Source organism: Aythya ferina, assembly GCF_964211825.1.
Source record: "Aythya ferina genome assembly, chromosome: 3".
In the NCBI taxonomy this organism is placed as follows: domain Eukaryota; kingdom Metazoa; phylum Chordata; class Aves; order Anseriformes; family Anatidae; genus Aythya; species Aythya ferina.
Window position 1 is genome coordinate 92,980,920 of NC_140298.1, and position 13,458 is coordinate 92,994,377.

At 34.3% G+C, this 13,458-nt stretch overlaps 1 protein-coding gene across 6 annotated transcripts in view; it reads left to right on the plus strand.

The window, feature by feature from the left end:
* Positions 1 to 13,458, plus strand: part of KHDRBS2 (KH RNA binding domain containing, signal transduction associated 2) — a 389,665-nt gene that overhangs the window by 356,263 nt on the left and 19,944 nt on the right. For 4 of the 6 annotated variants that reach the window (XR_014692078.1, XR_014692079.1, XR_014692080.1 and 1 more), the window contains 3 exons: positions 540 to 591; positions 8,600 to 8,823; positions 11,307 to 11,448. The gene's annotated coding sequence lies outside the window, so the exon portion shown is untranslated. Of the gene's footprint in view, positions 1 to 539; positions 592 to 8,599; positions 8,824 to 11,306; positions 12,455 to 13,458 lie in introns of those variants that run through there. The other 2 variants (XR_014692083.1, XR_014692082.1) reach the window with 2 other exon arrangements.

Genomic DNA, 13,458 nt, shown 5'->3' on the forward strand with positions numbered 1-13,458 from the left:
TTTGAGTATGCAACAGTAATGTTAAATATTCTCAGTTATTAAGTTACTGATAGTTAAAAAAGTAAACCTACCAAAAGATAACAAATAGGTATATAGGTTATTAAAAAAACTAATTAACATTAACTAGTGACAACAAAATGATTCTACAATATATAACCCTCAAGGTAATAAACAGAACTAAAATTAACAATAATAGTAATGCAACTCTTGCTAACAACAAATATATAACCTAAATTTTGATGAAAACAAACCAAACAACCAAACAAGCAAACAGATGACTTGATGGTAGGGATTCCAAAACTGTTAATCCTTTAAATACAGTCTTTTTGTTTACAGTGGCTTTTTGTCAATGTGATTGGTTTACTTTTTTGATGAGAACAAAGTAGTTTGTGGATAAAGTCTCTAGCAGCTGGAGTTGCATGCTAATTCTTTTTGCATAGTTAATAAGCATATGTTGTCATTTTAACCTGATATGTTAAAAGTGAATGTAGTGGGCTAGATGATTGTTACACTGAGTTTATTCTGTCTCACTATTTCAGGGCCTCACAGGCACTGGACAGCTAAAGAGCAGATCTGCTGAGAAGTGGTCAGGTAAGCTCTGCCATGTCTCAGTGCTTTTTCCTATTTCATATTTCTTCATGCATTTCTGTTTACTAACACATGGGAGCATGTTCATGCAGACTTTTAAAGTAAATAATTACTTCCAGCAATGTTTTCTTTCTTAACTGTGTGGAGATTGGGGTATAATGCCAATCAAAGCATTTGCTTCTGTAAGGTATGATACATTTCAGTTAAATGAAAGAAGTCAAGTATTTTAATGGTAAATATTATCATATGATACTTTATAAGTGCTCCTGATAAAAACAAGAGCTAATGTTTATTAAAAGAATGTTTACATTTTGGAAACAAATTAGTCACATGGTTTAGAAAGACAGTTGCTTATCTGTTGCTAGACAAAGGGGGGGGGGGGGTGTCTTTGTTTTGTTTGCTTGTTTGTTTGTTTTTAATAACTTTGTTACATAAACTTCAAATTATATGTGAGATTATTGATTGATGATAAATGTTGCTGTTTGAAACATCATAAAAAGTCATCTCAAACAGAACTTAATCCATTCACCCAGAAGTGTCCACCTAATCACAACACAAAATGCACAAAATTTCTTGCTCTCTCATGGTTAGATAAGAGTTAATAAACAAAACTGAAGATGTGCACCAAATACACAATCCCAGACACATTTGTTACTCTGGCATCTTTTCCCCATGATTGGGGTCTGGTTGGTTTGTAGTTTTCAGTTACCAGTGTATCCCATGGTTACTTACAAGCACAGATTGTGTTGTACAGCAAGATACAGTGAGCTTAATTTTCCTCTCCAAAGGGCTGCCTTAAAACTGGTTCATTTATATGGTACATCAGCTCTACAGGCCAAGGTCATATGACACAGCAATAGGATTTGTCTGCAAGTTACAGTCACATCAGTTTGAGTGTCCCACTGCAGTAAAACCCTTTCACCTACCCATCTTGCATATAGTTATGCAAATATGCTTTAGTCAGTCTACGTTACATCTATGCAGATAAGAAAAAAACACACTTTTCTGATATAAATACAGTTGCATCATAGGTATAGCTATGATTATAAATTATTATACACCATAGCTTTTACTATATAAGTATTTCAGGAAAAACTCATATGCCTTACTGAATTAAGTAACTACACAAAACTCTGAGCTACCATTCCTGATGTGAGATCCAGGGCTAAGTGTATAAAATGAATTTCACACTTGTACACTGATTTTTTGTTTGAGGGTAACTAGTGTAAACTCCTTGAGACCAAACTTCAATACATTCTGCAGAGCATTGTCCTGTACTATTATTGTCTCAAGTCTTCTTTTACAGTTATTATTTGTGTAAATTTAAAAAAATAAAAATAATAATAATATATATATATTGTTAAAATAATGCATTGTAAAATATTCTTGTATAGGGACTATTTAGAAATTAAAAAAAAAAAAAAAAGGATAATAAGTTAATGTAAACAGTTCTTTATGCAAACCTTTGTTTTATTGATTTTCAGAAAATTAGTATGAAAATTACCCATAACTACATGTGCTGTTCTGTGCTAACTACAAAGCATATTTCACATCAATTTTGGGAGAAGCTTTACAGCTAATTAACTATGTCTTCTTAATAAAAACTAAATAAATAAATATCCATCTTCTTAATTTGTGAGAGAGTAACAAGGAACTATGATTATTTTAATTAACAGTCAGCTTTAGGTCTTACATGAAAAGGTGTGATGTATTCCTCACATTCACCAAGACAGACATAATTATGAGGTCCTGAAAACGTACAAACATCAGAAAACATAGAAATGAACTTGTGCTATGGTTAATTCCAATACACTAATCACCCACTAACCATGTTTTCTTTGGATGAATTCACATACTAAGTGAATTCACATACTAAGTATATGAATTCATATGTCATACTGGCTCAGCTTCCCTTGTTAGAGATTTGCTCTAAGAAGGGAAGACATTTTCAAGGCTCAGAGTCAGAAGGCAATTTTCAAAACTATCTAGAAGCAGAGTCAAAAAAAAGCATCAAGTGGCTAAGTGCACAGTCACCTGCTGGGGCGGACCCCATGGATATGCACCACCAGGGACAGGCTCCTAGTAAAGTAACAGGTGAAGAAAAATTGCACTCCTGGACTGCTTTGTCTAACAGACTTGTTACATGTATTCAGGAGCCATTCTAACTGAAAAAAATAAAATAAAATAATTAGATATTGCTATATTAACAAAATTTATCAGAAAATGAAGTTGCACCATGGGTCTGTTTCTTTCCCATACAACTTATCTTACACTGTTTGAACAGGATCATGTGAATGACAGAACTTTAGGAAGTATAGTATTCATGATATCACCTCAGAGAATATTAAGAATATTCTTCTGGCTCACTGATATCCTCAACATCCATTCAGAATAATGATACTATAGCCCTAAAGCTGAGAGATATTCCTTGCTGCACAGGCTCCATTCAGTCTATAACCCTGCAATAGCATCTCTATTATACTTGAATGTGTACTGACTTCCAAAACTGGGTTGTGTTGTTAATGACAGTGCATGAGTGCATGTAAAACAAATCACTGTGGTAGCTCTGAAGGAATGGGTGTGAAGACCTGGTCACTAGGCCCTACGAGCTGTGTCTCCTTATAACCAGGGACAGCCAGGACTGAGATGAGTATCTGGAATTTAGTAATATAACCAAGTTACCATCAGAATCAGGATACTTAACATATATTGGTGTACCAGTTAAAAGACATTTTATCATGAGAACATAGTTTATGGTAATACTCATGAAATATCATCCAGGCTTATTATCTGAGGGTTAAAATTATGAATAAGTGATGTCTTTTCTTTAAACAAATGTCAATTTGATCTACATCAATGATGTATTTTCTTTATATTTAACTGTAGGTTGAATAGTAGGTGTTTCGTACACCAACTTTCTAAGAATTTGTTTAAAAAGTTTTGCAAGAGTTAAATGATACAGTCACATGTTAAAAATGACGGCAGAGAGGTATAAAATAAACTAAATGTTAGAGGGAAAAAATATTTGTTAATATTTGAAGGAAGAATATGAGCCAGTGAGGAAGGGAAGTCTTAGAAAGCTTCCATAATGTATTGTATTAACTAGCATAAGGACTAAATAGGGATACCACTGTTGGAAATCAGTGCTCTCTATACAACCTACTTAATGCTTTTTTTTTTTTTTCCGGGAAATGTAACCTGAATTCATTTATACTGCTGTTGAATTTCATTTCATGACTTGGGAATGGAAGATGAAATTTTGGGGGAAAATATTCATACAGGCATTATCATAGAATAGATTATAAATTCATCTTGTATGATAAAGTACTCCCTCATTGCTCTGTCAGTACATATGTATTTTTAAGGCTCAGAAAGTCTGAGTTCACTTGTAGATGCATTTTTTTAAGGAAGGAATCAAAGCACTGAATTTTACTACAAGATTGGAATTATTTAAAAAAAAAATGTAGTTTACAAAAATTTCAAAGGCTGGCTGTAGTTAAAAATGTGTCTAAAGGATGAAGACTCTTTTAGTATCTATTTCAAGTAATCTTCTGTTGTCAATATATTGACAAAAGGAACCTATTAGTGAGTAAATTCACAGAAAATAAATAAAATAAAATAAAATAAATAAAATAAAATAAAATAAAATAAAATAAAATAAAATAAAATAAAATAAAATAAAATAAAACAAAATAAAATAAAAACAATTGGATGCTAGATAGAAAAATAAGTCTAGTGCATTCTGAAGTTTTCTGCCCTACTAAAAATACAGATATATTCTGTGACCTCCATCAGTTATTAGAATCTAGGAGTTATAAAAATGGTTCTTACCTTATCTCTTTTACCACATTGGTCTATGGAGTTAGAAAAGATACACAGGTAACTTTCTCAGACTGATTAGGGCCTCAAAGACAATCAACATCTGCCACTTTGTTGTTAGCTAATTATATTTTTGCAGTCCTTTTATTGCTCATTGAGACCTGACTCAATGTCCTTTGAAACCAAAAACGGATTTTCAGTCCTTTCATGGTCTCTGGTTGACTGAGTCATTTATTCTACAACTCAGTAGAACATTTTAAAATTACTGAAGTATGTGTCCAAGTTGTACAAATCTGGAACGAATTTTTCATTCTCAATCAGAAACAATCTCTGTGAACTTTAGCATAAGAAATGCAGATTTCTAAACTTCTACTAAAAATGTATCACTCTGAAAATTTTTTGTGTTGTTTTGCTTATAAAAAAAATTAATAAAAGACTGTGTTTAGTACTTATTGAAAGACATAAATGCTTCCTTTCCTAAAATATTTGATTTATCTTTGAAATCTAAGATTTTTAGCAGAGAATAGCAAAATTTCTTGAGACATTTTCAGGCTTTCATACTTCAGATCTGTACATCAGAAGAAAGTTTTATAGGAGAAAGATCACATCTGTGCTGTAGTGGTAAAGGACACACATTCAGACATGAAAAGGAAAAAAATGAAAGAAGAGGCAGGGTAGTTGATTCTGTAAATCCTGTGTATTCCCAAAGAAGTTGTCGAGATACTGTATAGACAGAATTGAAAGTTTCTGATATATTTTAGCAACATTTGTTTGGATGTACAGTAGGATGATGGAAATGCTTCAGTGCCCTGATGAGAGCAGTACCTTATTGATTTAATTGAGGTACAGTTACTTCTTATTGTTACTATGAGATGTTATTATAAAAGATGAGAATACTTGCTTATATCATGTCTAGCACTGTTCTTGCCACACTGGATGCATTCTTTAATGATGGATCTGTTAAGCTCACACAAAAAAACAGTGAATGCCTTTGCTATATGCCCTTGCATTACAAGATCTACACACTGTGTTACAAATAATAAATCAAAGTTTTTGAGAACCAAAGAGTTGAGCTCCTTGTTTATGACTTCTTAGAATTCTGGCTTTCTTTTTCTCTTCTTCTGCAAACAGAACAAAATGTGAGACTATTTTGTGTGATGGTTTAACATATTCATTTTCCATATTAATTTCTCAACTAGTAACTCATTTTATTTCTTCTTGAACCTCTTAACAACCCCATACAACCATTGTAAAAAATTCAGTGTAGAGCTTTTGGACAAGCAACCTATGCCTTTTCCTGTTTTTCTTCTTTTTCTTCCTCTTCTTCCCAAAAGAAAGTTTGTTCATAATTACTTCAGATGAAAAGATAATCAAGGTCATTCTCATTCAAATGAATGCTACTACTTTCTGTTAATATTTGACTTCAGCTTAATATCCTCAGAGTATCCTTTAAGTGGATGGGCTTTTTTCTTTATTCTGTATGATATTTTGGACATTATACATTTTTTAATATATCTATATTAAAATCCATCATGTAGAGACAAAAGCAATTGACTAGCATGCTCTGTAAGGGTAAACTCCAGTTAAGCAAAGTAGCTATTTGATAGAGAATTCAATCAGATGATCTTACTCAGGTTTCACTCTCTAAAGTCCATGCTGATATCAACAATTGAAACAGGAATCTGAGATTTAAATTTCATCTTTAGTCATCTTTTATAATTTAATTTTATTCAAACAGAAGGCATATCTGTTAAGCACTGCACTGAGTTATTCCAGCCAATGCCCTGCTTAGCAGGCAGTCTGAAATAGCCTTGACCCAGGAAGAGCACTTCAAGATACTGCACCCTTCCATAGTGCTGATGCCTATGATCTGGTAGACCTTTGCTCCATTTGTTGTCTTGCTGATAATTGTAGCTGTCAATGAGGAATAGTGATTGCAGTTCTCTGTCAGAGACACTGTTACCCTGAATGGCCCTTTCACTTTCATCCAAGTAGATGCAGCTTTACAAAAGGTCTCACTATATAAACCAGACTAAAAATGTTGTGCATAGAAAATGGAAGTTTTGCAGTACCAACAGCAAGATGCAGCTTTTAATGTTATCAGAACTAGCTTTTCCATGTGGAAGATGAAAATATTTGCCCAGGAATCCGTTTGAGTCTATATCTCAGCTAGGAAATCAAGTTAATCTATTTATGGTAGCTGTCACTTTATTTTCAGTAACCCCATGATCACACAGATAAATTTCATCTATATAGAGGAATAGATTATATACTCCTTCAATATCTCTACCAGTAGAGTTTTGCATGATGATAGGCAAATTTCTCAAACTAAAACCAAATGGTGTGTTTCTTATTTTCTTGAGTTCTTACAAAAATTTTGGGATCTGGTTTTCATCAGTTACAAGTTGCACCATCAGGAGTTGTGCTTGAATATGCAAAGTGCTATATAATTTCAAAATCAAGTCTTGTGCATCCCAGGTTATTTAACAGCTATGAATGGTTTTTATTTTAACTTCAGATATATGACAATAAAAACTACTAACTTTGCTGAGGTATTCAAATACTATATCCAAAAGTGGCACATTAAGCCAACTGGGAAATTCATAATTTTGTCAAGAAAAGTTAAGTATTTGAATAGAGTTAAGCAAGTAAAAAAAAAGTAACATTGAATAATGAGAGTAGAAGAAATATCAAATTGCTGTTCTTTCCTTAGACTTTCTGTGCATAAAATTAAGAAGAAAAAATATAATAAGCCAACCATTTTAAGGACTACATCAAATGTATGCTGAAAAAGAGGTAAATTAAGGTTTCACTTAATTCTTATTTATATAGCTTCAAAGTGGTTGGCTTACCTTAATCATTTATTTTGCAGGCCTGATATTTTTACCTGCTTAATACTTTTGATCATAGAAAAACATCCTCTGATTTATGAGAGTTTTTACACAGTTTACACAGTTTAGTGTTCCTCCGATTTGTAACAGAACATTGCCTTTGGCAGGGGGGTGGAGGATCCCAAAGTTATTTTTGCTGCTTTAATGAAAATCTGTTTGTTTGGAATAATATCATGAGACATCAAAAATGTTGCCTTTTACCAACTCAGTAAACTTGGTAGAAGCTATGCTAAAATAGCCATATTACCCTGCCTCACTGATTGGATGATGATGATTATTATTATTATTATTAATTATATTCTTTTATGTGAAGTTACCTTAGTGCAGCATCTGGGGAGCTATGGAGCACATTCATCATCTTCAAATACCTAGCTTTTGCCACTACAGGTACTTAGGGTACCTGTATATTCAGTGCAGTGATCTTTGCTTACAGAAAAGAATTCAGAACGATTAACACTATTTACATGTACCTTTTATCTCTCTACTGACTAGCTGAGGAGACTGGTTTTAACTAGTTTCTCATAGACTTCAGCATGTCAGTATCATCAAGAAATGAAACACAACTCCAATCCAAAACTTTCTCAAAAGTTCCCATTCTCACTCTGAGCAAGTAATTTGCTCAGTATTAATATAATTACTGTGCTGAGTTATCTGCATTAAGGCAGTATTGGTGTTAATAAAGCTCACTGCTACAAATTGATAAAAGCATGTTCATTCTACTGTGCACAGGCCATGAGCCTTCATCTCAAGCAGGTGGAGAAAAGGTATTGAAGGTAGTACTTCATAAATTACACAGAATCACAGAATTTTCTAGGTTGGAAGAGACCTCAAGGTCATCGAGTCCAACCTCCAACCTAACGCTAACAGCCCTCCACTAAACCAAATTAGTAGCATTATAAAAAATATTATAAAAGTAAGAAGTTAGATGAGAAAGCTGTTATCACATAAGTTCCATACAATAACCTCACAAATATTCAAAACTAGAAATGCCAGCATTTAGTTTGTTCCCTGTCCTCATATTTTCTCTGTTGTGCACATTCATTATTTTAGAGACTCTAAGCAGATGACCACATGCTTTTCCATTCCACTTGTGTTCTGACACAGGAAAAGTGTCAGAACTTCTTTATTTCATAGCTTGTAGAATTTGGAAGGCAGTGTCTTCCAAGAGTTGTTTGTCACCCAGACTAACCCTTTGTCACAGAGATGCTGTGAATCTACCTACGTCATTTAAGGTAAATATTAATGTGACAACTAATTCTGTGTTTTTCATTGAATGTGTCCAACTTTGTCTTGATTTTCAGAATTTTGGAGCCCTTAGGGAAGTACTGTACCTTTTAAGTGGTGCTCAGGGAATTGAGAACGTTCAGCGTCACTTGAAATAAATCAGTGGTATCTGAAGGACTGAGCCTCAGACTGGGAATCTCCAAAGCATTGAACTCTAAACCATTGAACTCTAAACCCACCATTAGCACCCTCTCTAGGACATGTTGGTGCTCAGACTCACAGTGATCTTCCAGTCTATCAGGTGAGCTGAGGTATTTGTCTATATGTTTGTAGTCTGTTCCAAAGGTGAGATAATTCAGATGGAAACTGAGCTAATTCAATCTTTAGAGAGAGAGAAGGTTGTTCTAAACTAGTTCACCTTAGGTTTGTCATGGGAAGAGGGCTCATGCATATGAGGTCTGTTACTTTGAGATAGAAATGTTTGATAATGCATTTAAGTTCTTATTCTGTCTTTCTGTGGTCAGGTACGCTAACATAAAAAGCCTTTATCACAGAAGTAACATAAAAGTAATCTAACTATATTTATGCCATATGTTGAACACAGAACAAGCTTTTAGAAATGCCCAATATTCTGAGAAATCATCTCCCCTTGGTATGAGATAACTCATCAGATGGTCATTTTAAAATATTTTGCAAACTCTGTTTTGTTTTGTTTTGTTTTGTTGTTTTGGTTTTTGTTTTGTTTTGTTTTACTCTCTGTTCTCTATTTGTTTATTTAGAAAAATATTTGTACCTTCATAAGGTGTTTTGAATCTACACTTATTAATGCTTATAAGGTTCAGTTACTGTATCATTGTTGCTACAAATGATGGACAATGTAAGCCTGTCAGAAAGTAAATAATTCTACAGCAGTGGAAATACAGAAAACAGTAAAACAATTAATTAACTAAATAATTAATTAAATTCAAGCTCATATCCTGATTGAGTTCAGTCTTGTGTAGAAGAACGTAGGAAGGAGGCTTATAATTAAATGCTATGATCTCATATATATATCTAAAGAACCTAGTATAACTATTTTTAAAATATAAAAATCTAACATTTCCTAAATCTTCTGTCCTAAATATAAGTTGTGTTTTTTGTGCAATAGCCTTATTTATAGCCATATAAAATAGAGTTATTGCATTTACTTATGAGAAATGGGATTGTTTCTTCAGCAAAGAGTATGTGAAATTAAAGAGCATTTTCAGTCTTTATTGATGATAACTAGCAACCTCCAAAAGGTTTCAGGTAAACAGAAAAAGTAGTATCAGTAGCTAATGTGGAGTTACTCTGCAAGTCCTCTGGCAGTTTCCATATAACGGCAGCAGAAATGCTTGCCACAATCCTGTACACACCATCACTTCCCATATCTCCATTCCAGCCATAGTCCTTTCCTTGTTCCTTGTGACTGTACAGAAGAAAACAGACCTGAAGTTAGTTTTCTGCAGTTCAGGACAGACTCTCCATGTTCTGAAATCGATGACACTTTTTTTTCCCCATGCGATATTAGGATTGCATGGCATTGCTAGCTGGTCAAGGGAAGTGATTATCCTGCTCTGCTCTGTGCTGGTGCACCAAAGGGCACCAAAGGATAAAAATGACACAAAACTGTTAGAGAGCATCTAAAGGAGGGCTACAAAGATGGTGATAGGTCTAGAGGTGAAGACATATAAGGAGCAGCTGAAGTTTGTTCAGCCCAGAGAAAAAGTGACTGAGGGGAGGCCTCATGGCAGCCTGCAACTTCCTCACGAGGGGAGCGGAGGGGCAGGCGCTGAGCTCTGAGGACAGCAAGAGGACCTGAGGGAACAACATGGAGCTGGGACTGGGGAGGGTCAGGCTGGGTGTTAGGGAAAGGTTCTGCACCCAGAGGGTGGTTGGGCACCAGAAAAGGCTCCTCAAGACAGTGGTCATGCCATCCAGCCTGCTGGAGTTCAAGAAGCATTTGGACATTGCTCTGGTTGATTTTGGGGTGGTCCTGTGAGGAGCCAGGAATTGGACTCAGTGATCCTTGTGGGTCCTTTCCAGCTCAGGATATTCTTTGATTCTATTCTATCATTCTAGGATTTTCTCTCTGCAAACGGTGATAAAAATCTGGGCTCTGCCTTGCTATAAATTTTCTCCACTGTCTGAAGTACTCATGGGCAAATTTTGCCTTCTGAAATCTTTACCATTATGTTGTCCTGAATAAAGTTAATTTTACTTTAATTTTCACTTGTGTTTAGAGGTTTCTCTGAGTATCCAAGCCATTATGCAAGGTATACTTTTCTCGGTTGAACTTCAGTTCAGCTGGGAAGGGAGTGAAGACTGACTGCTAGCAGAAAAACAGTATTTATCAGAAGTTTGCTAACATTGTACTCTAACAGGAAATCCTGGCCTTTTAATAAACAGTACAGTGTGAAAAATTAAGTGAAAGATACCTTGGAAAAACAAAACTAAACAAATGTAGTTAAAAGCTGCTCAAACCTAACACATCTCCAGCTTTAAGAAAAAACATATGTATGATTTTTGAGATTCAGCTAAATCTAGAAATAAGCCCTCAGTCACAGTACTCACACTCTAGATTTAAGTAGGTCTGAGAGGGAGATCAAGAAATGGGTGAAAATATGCAGATTTCTTAAGGGTTTAATTAGATTATAGTTAAGTGTCATACGTAGTAATTTAGAGCTCTTAGAAATGTGTTCCACATTATAGCAATGTGGAATAAGAAGATTCATGTCACTATTATTATTTGTTATTTACACACAGTAAATGGAAGGAAATGGGAAGCTGTTTCCTGTGTATCACACAGAATGCTATAGAGAATAACCCAGACAGAAGATTTTGCTTATAGCCTGATCTCCTGGATGTTGGGCTACATTTCCTAAAACGACTTAAAAGTAAGATTTGGGTACGTGATCACTTCCATTCTTTGCCTAAAGAAAATGACTTAATGTCCTTGGAAACACAAAAAAGTGGTTCCTTTCAGGTATGTTGAGTAACTTCAAGCTTTAGTAAGTGGAAAGGTGTTTCGCAAGGGTGGGAGACTTTTCTTGTACTTCTAAGAGGTGACCAGAAATCTGTAGAGCAAGAAAGGAAAGTCTGATTTTTCCCCACATTGAAATTCATAGAATTCATGAAAACAAGGTTGATCCGCCTCTGTGACTTCCTTTCATTTTTCTGACATTCTTGTTTTTCAGCTACTTCCCTTTGCAGCACAGCATATTCTCTTCTATTTGATAGCCATTAGTTTGACCCAAAAATATGTGCCAACTAAGCACATTTTTCAGACAAGGACTGGAAGCCATTTCCACATTTCCCCCTTTTAACAACCCTGATGAGGTAGTTTTTTGCAGTAACGCCAGAGGCCTGTACAACTGAGCAGTTACAGCACAATATGGCTGGATTTGTGCTTAGCTAAGGCTAAGTAGATATTTTGGAGCTGAGTAACCAACTTTTTACAGTTTCTAAGGAATTACTGACCCTAATATGTCTGTGGATAAACATAGCCTATTTCAAACATTTTCAGTTCTACTAAAACCCATTTTGTAATTATGAGAGATGAACAACATTCCCAATGTTACATTCCTTCTTCAGACACGTGGTATAAGTCAGAGGAAAATGGTCTTACTTTCTGTTCTGACATCCACAATTACTTCAGAATTTGACCTTCACTAATACAAATAATTTTTACTCAGACAGGTATGTTTTCTTTCCAATCTCTTGCATTAAAACACAATTATATGTCAGGCAATTTCTCTGTAAATTCAGGTTTTTCGATATTTATTTTGACCAGAAGCAAGACCATACTGACACCCTGCTTTTGTTTAGTGGATCCATAAATACAGATAGAAATCCAGATTTGACCTTTTGATGGTTGGATTATCAGTCAATGTGTATAGTAACTATTTTGACATACAGACTTCTATGAAAATATATACATTGCTATAGCAATTGACACACACTAGAAAAGTGTGTCCAAAAAAAAGTGTTTTTTCCAGGAAAAAAAAAAAAAGAGAGATCAACATAAAATATCAGAAATTTGTTGTGAAAGTCTTTTTTTTTCCTTTTTACAAACACAGAGATAGATTTTGTAGGATATTATGCCATCACAAGGAAATGTTACTAAATACTACTACTAGGCTGCTAAATGTTGCTAAATGCAAAATAAGAAGTAATGCTGGCTCCAAGAAAATATTATTTCCTTTTTACTTTCCTTGTCATTTTAATATATTTTCCTTAAAACGGTATAAGTAATATTTCAAAAAGGATAGTGAAATGCAACAACACAGAAGTATTAGAGTTGATTCCATGAACCAGCTCTAGCTCTCTCAGAGTTGTTTGTCATATTTAAATTTCTCCTTGATATTCACTCTATATTCAATGCAGAAAAGACAGTCAGGTATAAAGTAAAGGATGATTTGGCCCACATTTAGAGATGTGTCAAAACCAAATGGGATGAAATGCCCAGTACTCTTTAGAAAAGGAGACTAGATGGCTGTGTAACTAGTTTTTAGATAATTTAGTTGGGGTGAAATTAATCCCAATCTTAATAATTAAAATTTTAAGGAACAGGATTTTTAAATTTCAGTTTGGGTAGATAATTACATTAAAAGCTACAGATTATGCATATTATATTAACCAGATTTCATTAATTAAACTGTGTACACGAAGTCTGTTATGTATGCTTGTCTTTGAATCCTGACTTAGAGTCTGGGGCATGTTCTGTGCCCAATGTTCTTTTGTGGAACAAAAGGATGAAAAGTAGGTATAGAAAATCACAGCTCCATGCACAAGGGCTTTGCTTTGATAGAAATCATTAAAGGTCTTCACATCAAAGCTCTCATTCTAAATATTAATCTAATGGAAACTGGCCTATGGAGTTCTTCAGAACGGAGCTTTTTTCTATAACCTTTGATTT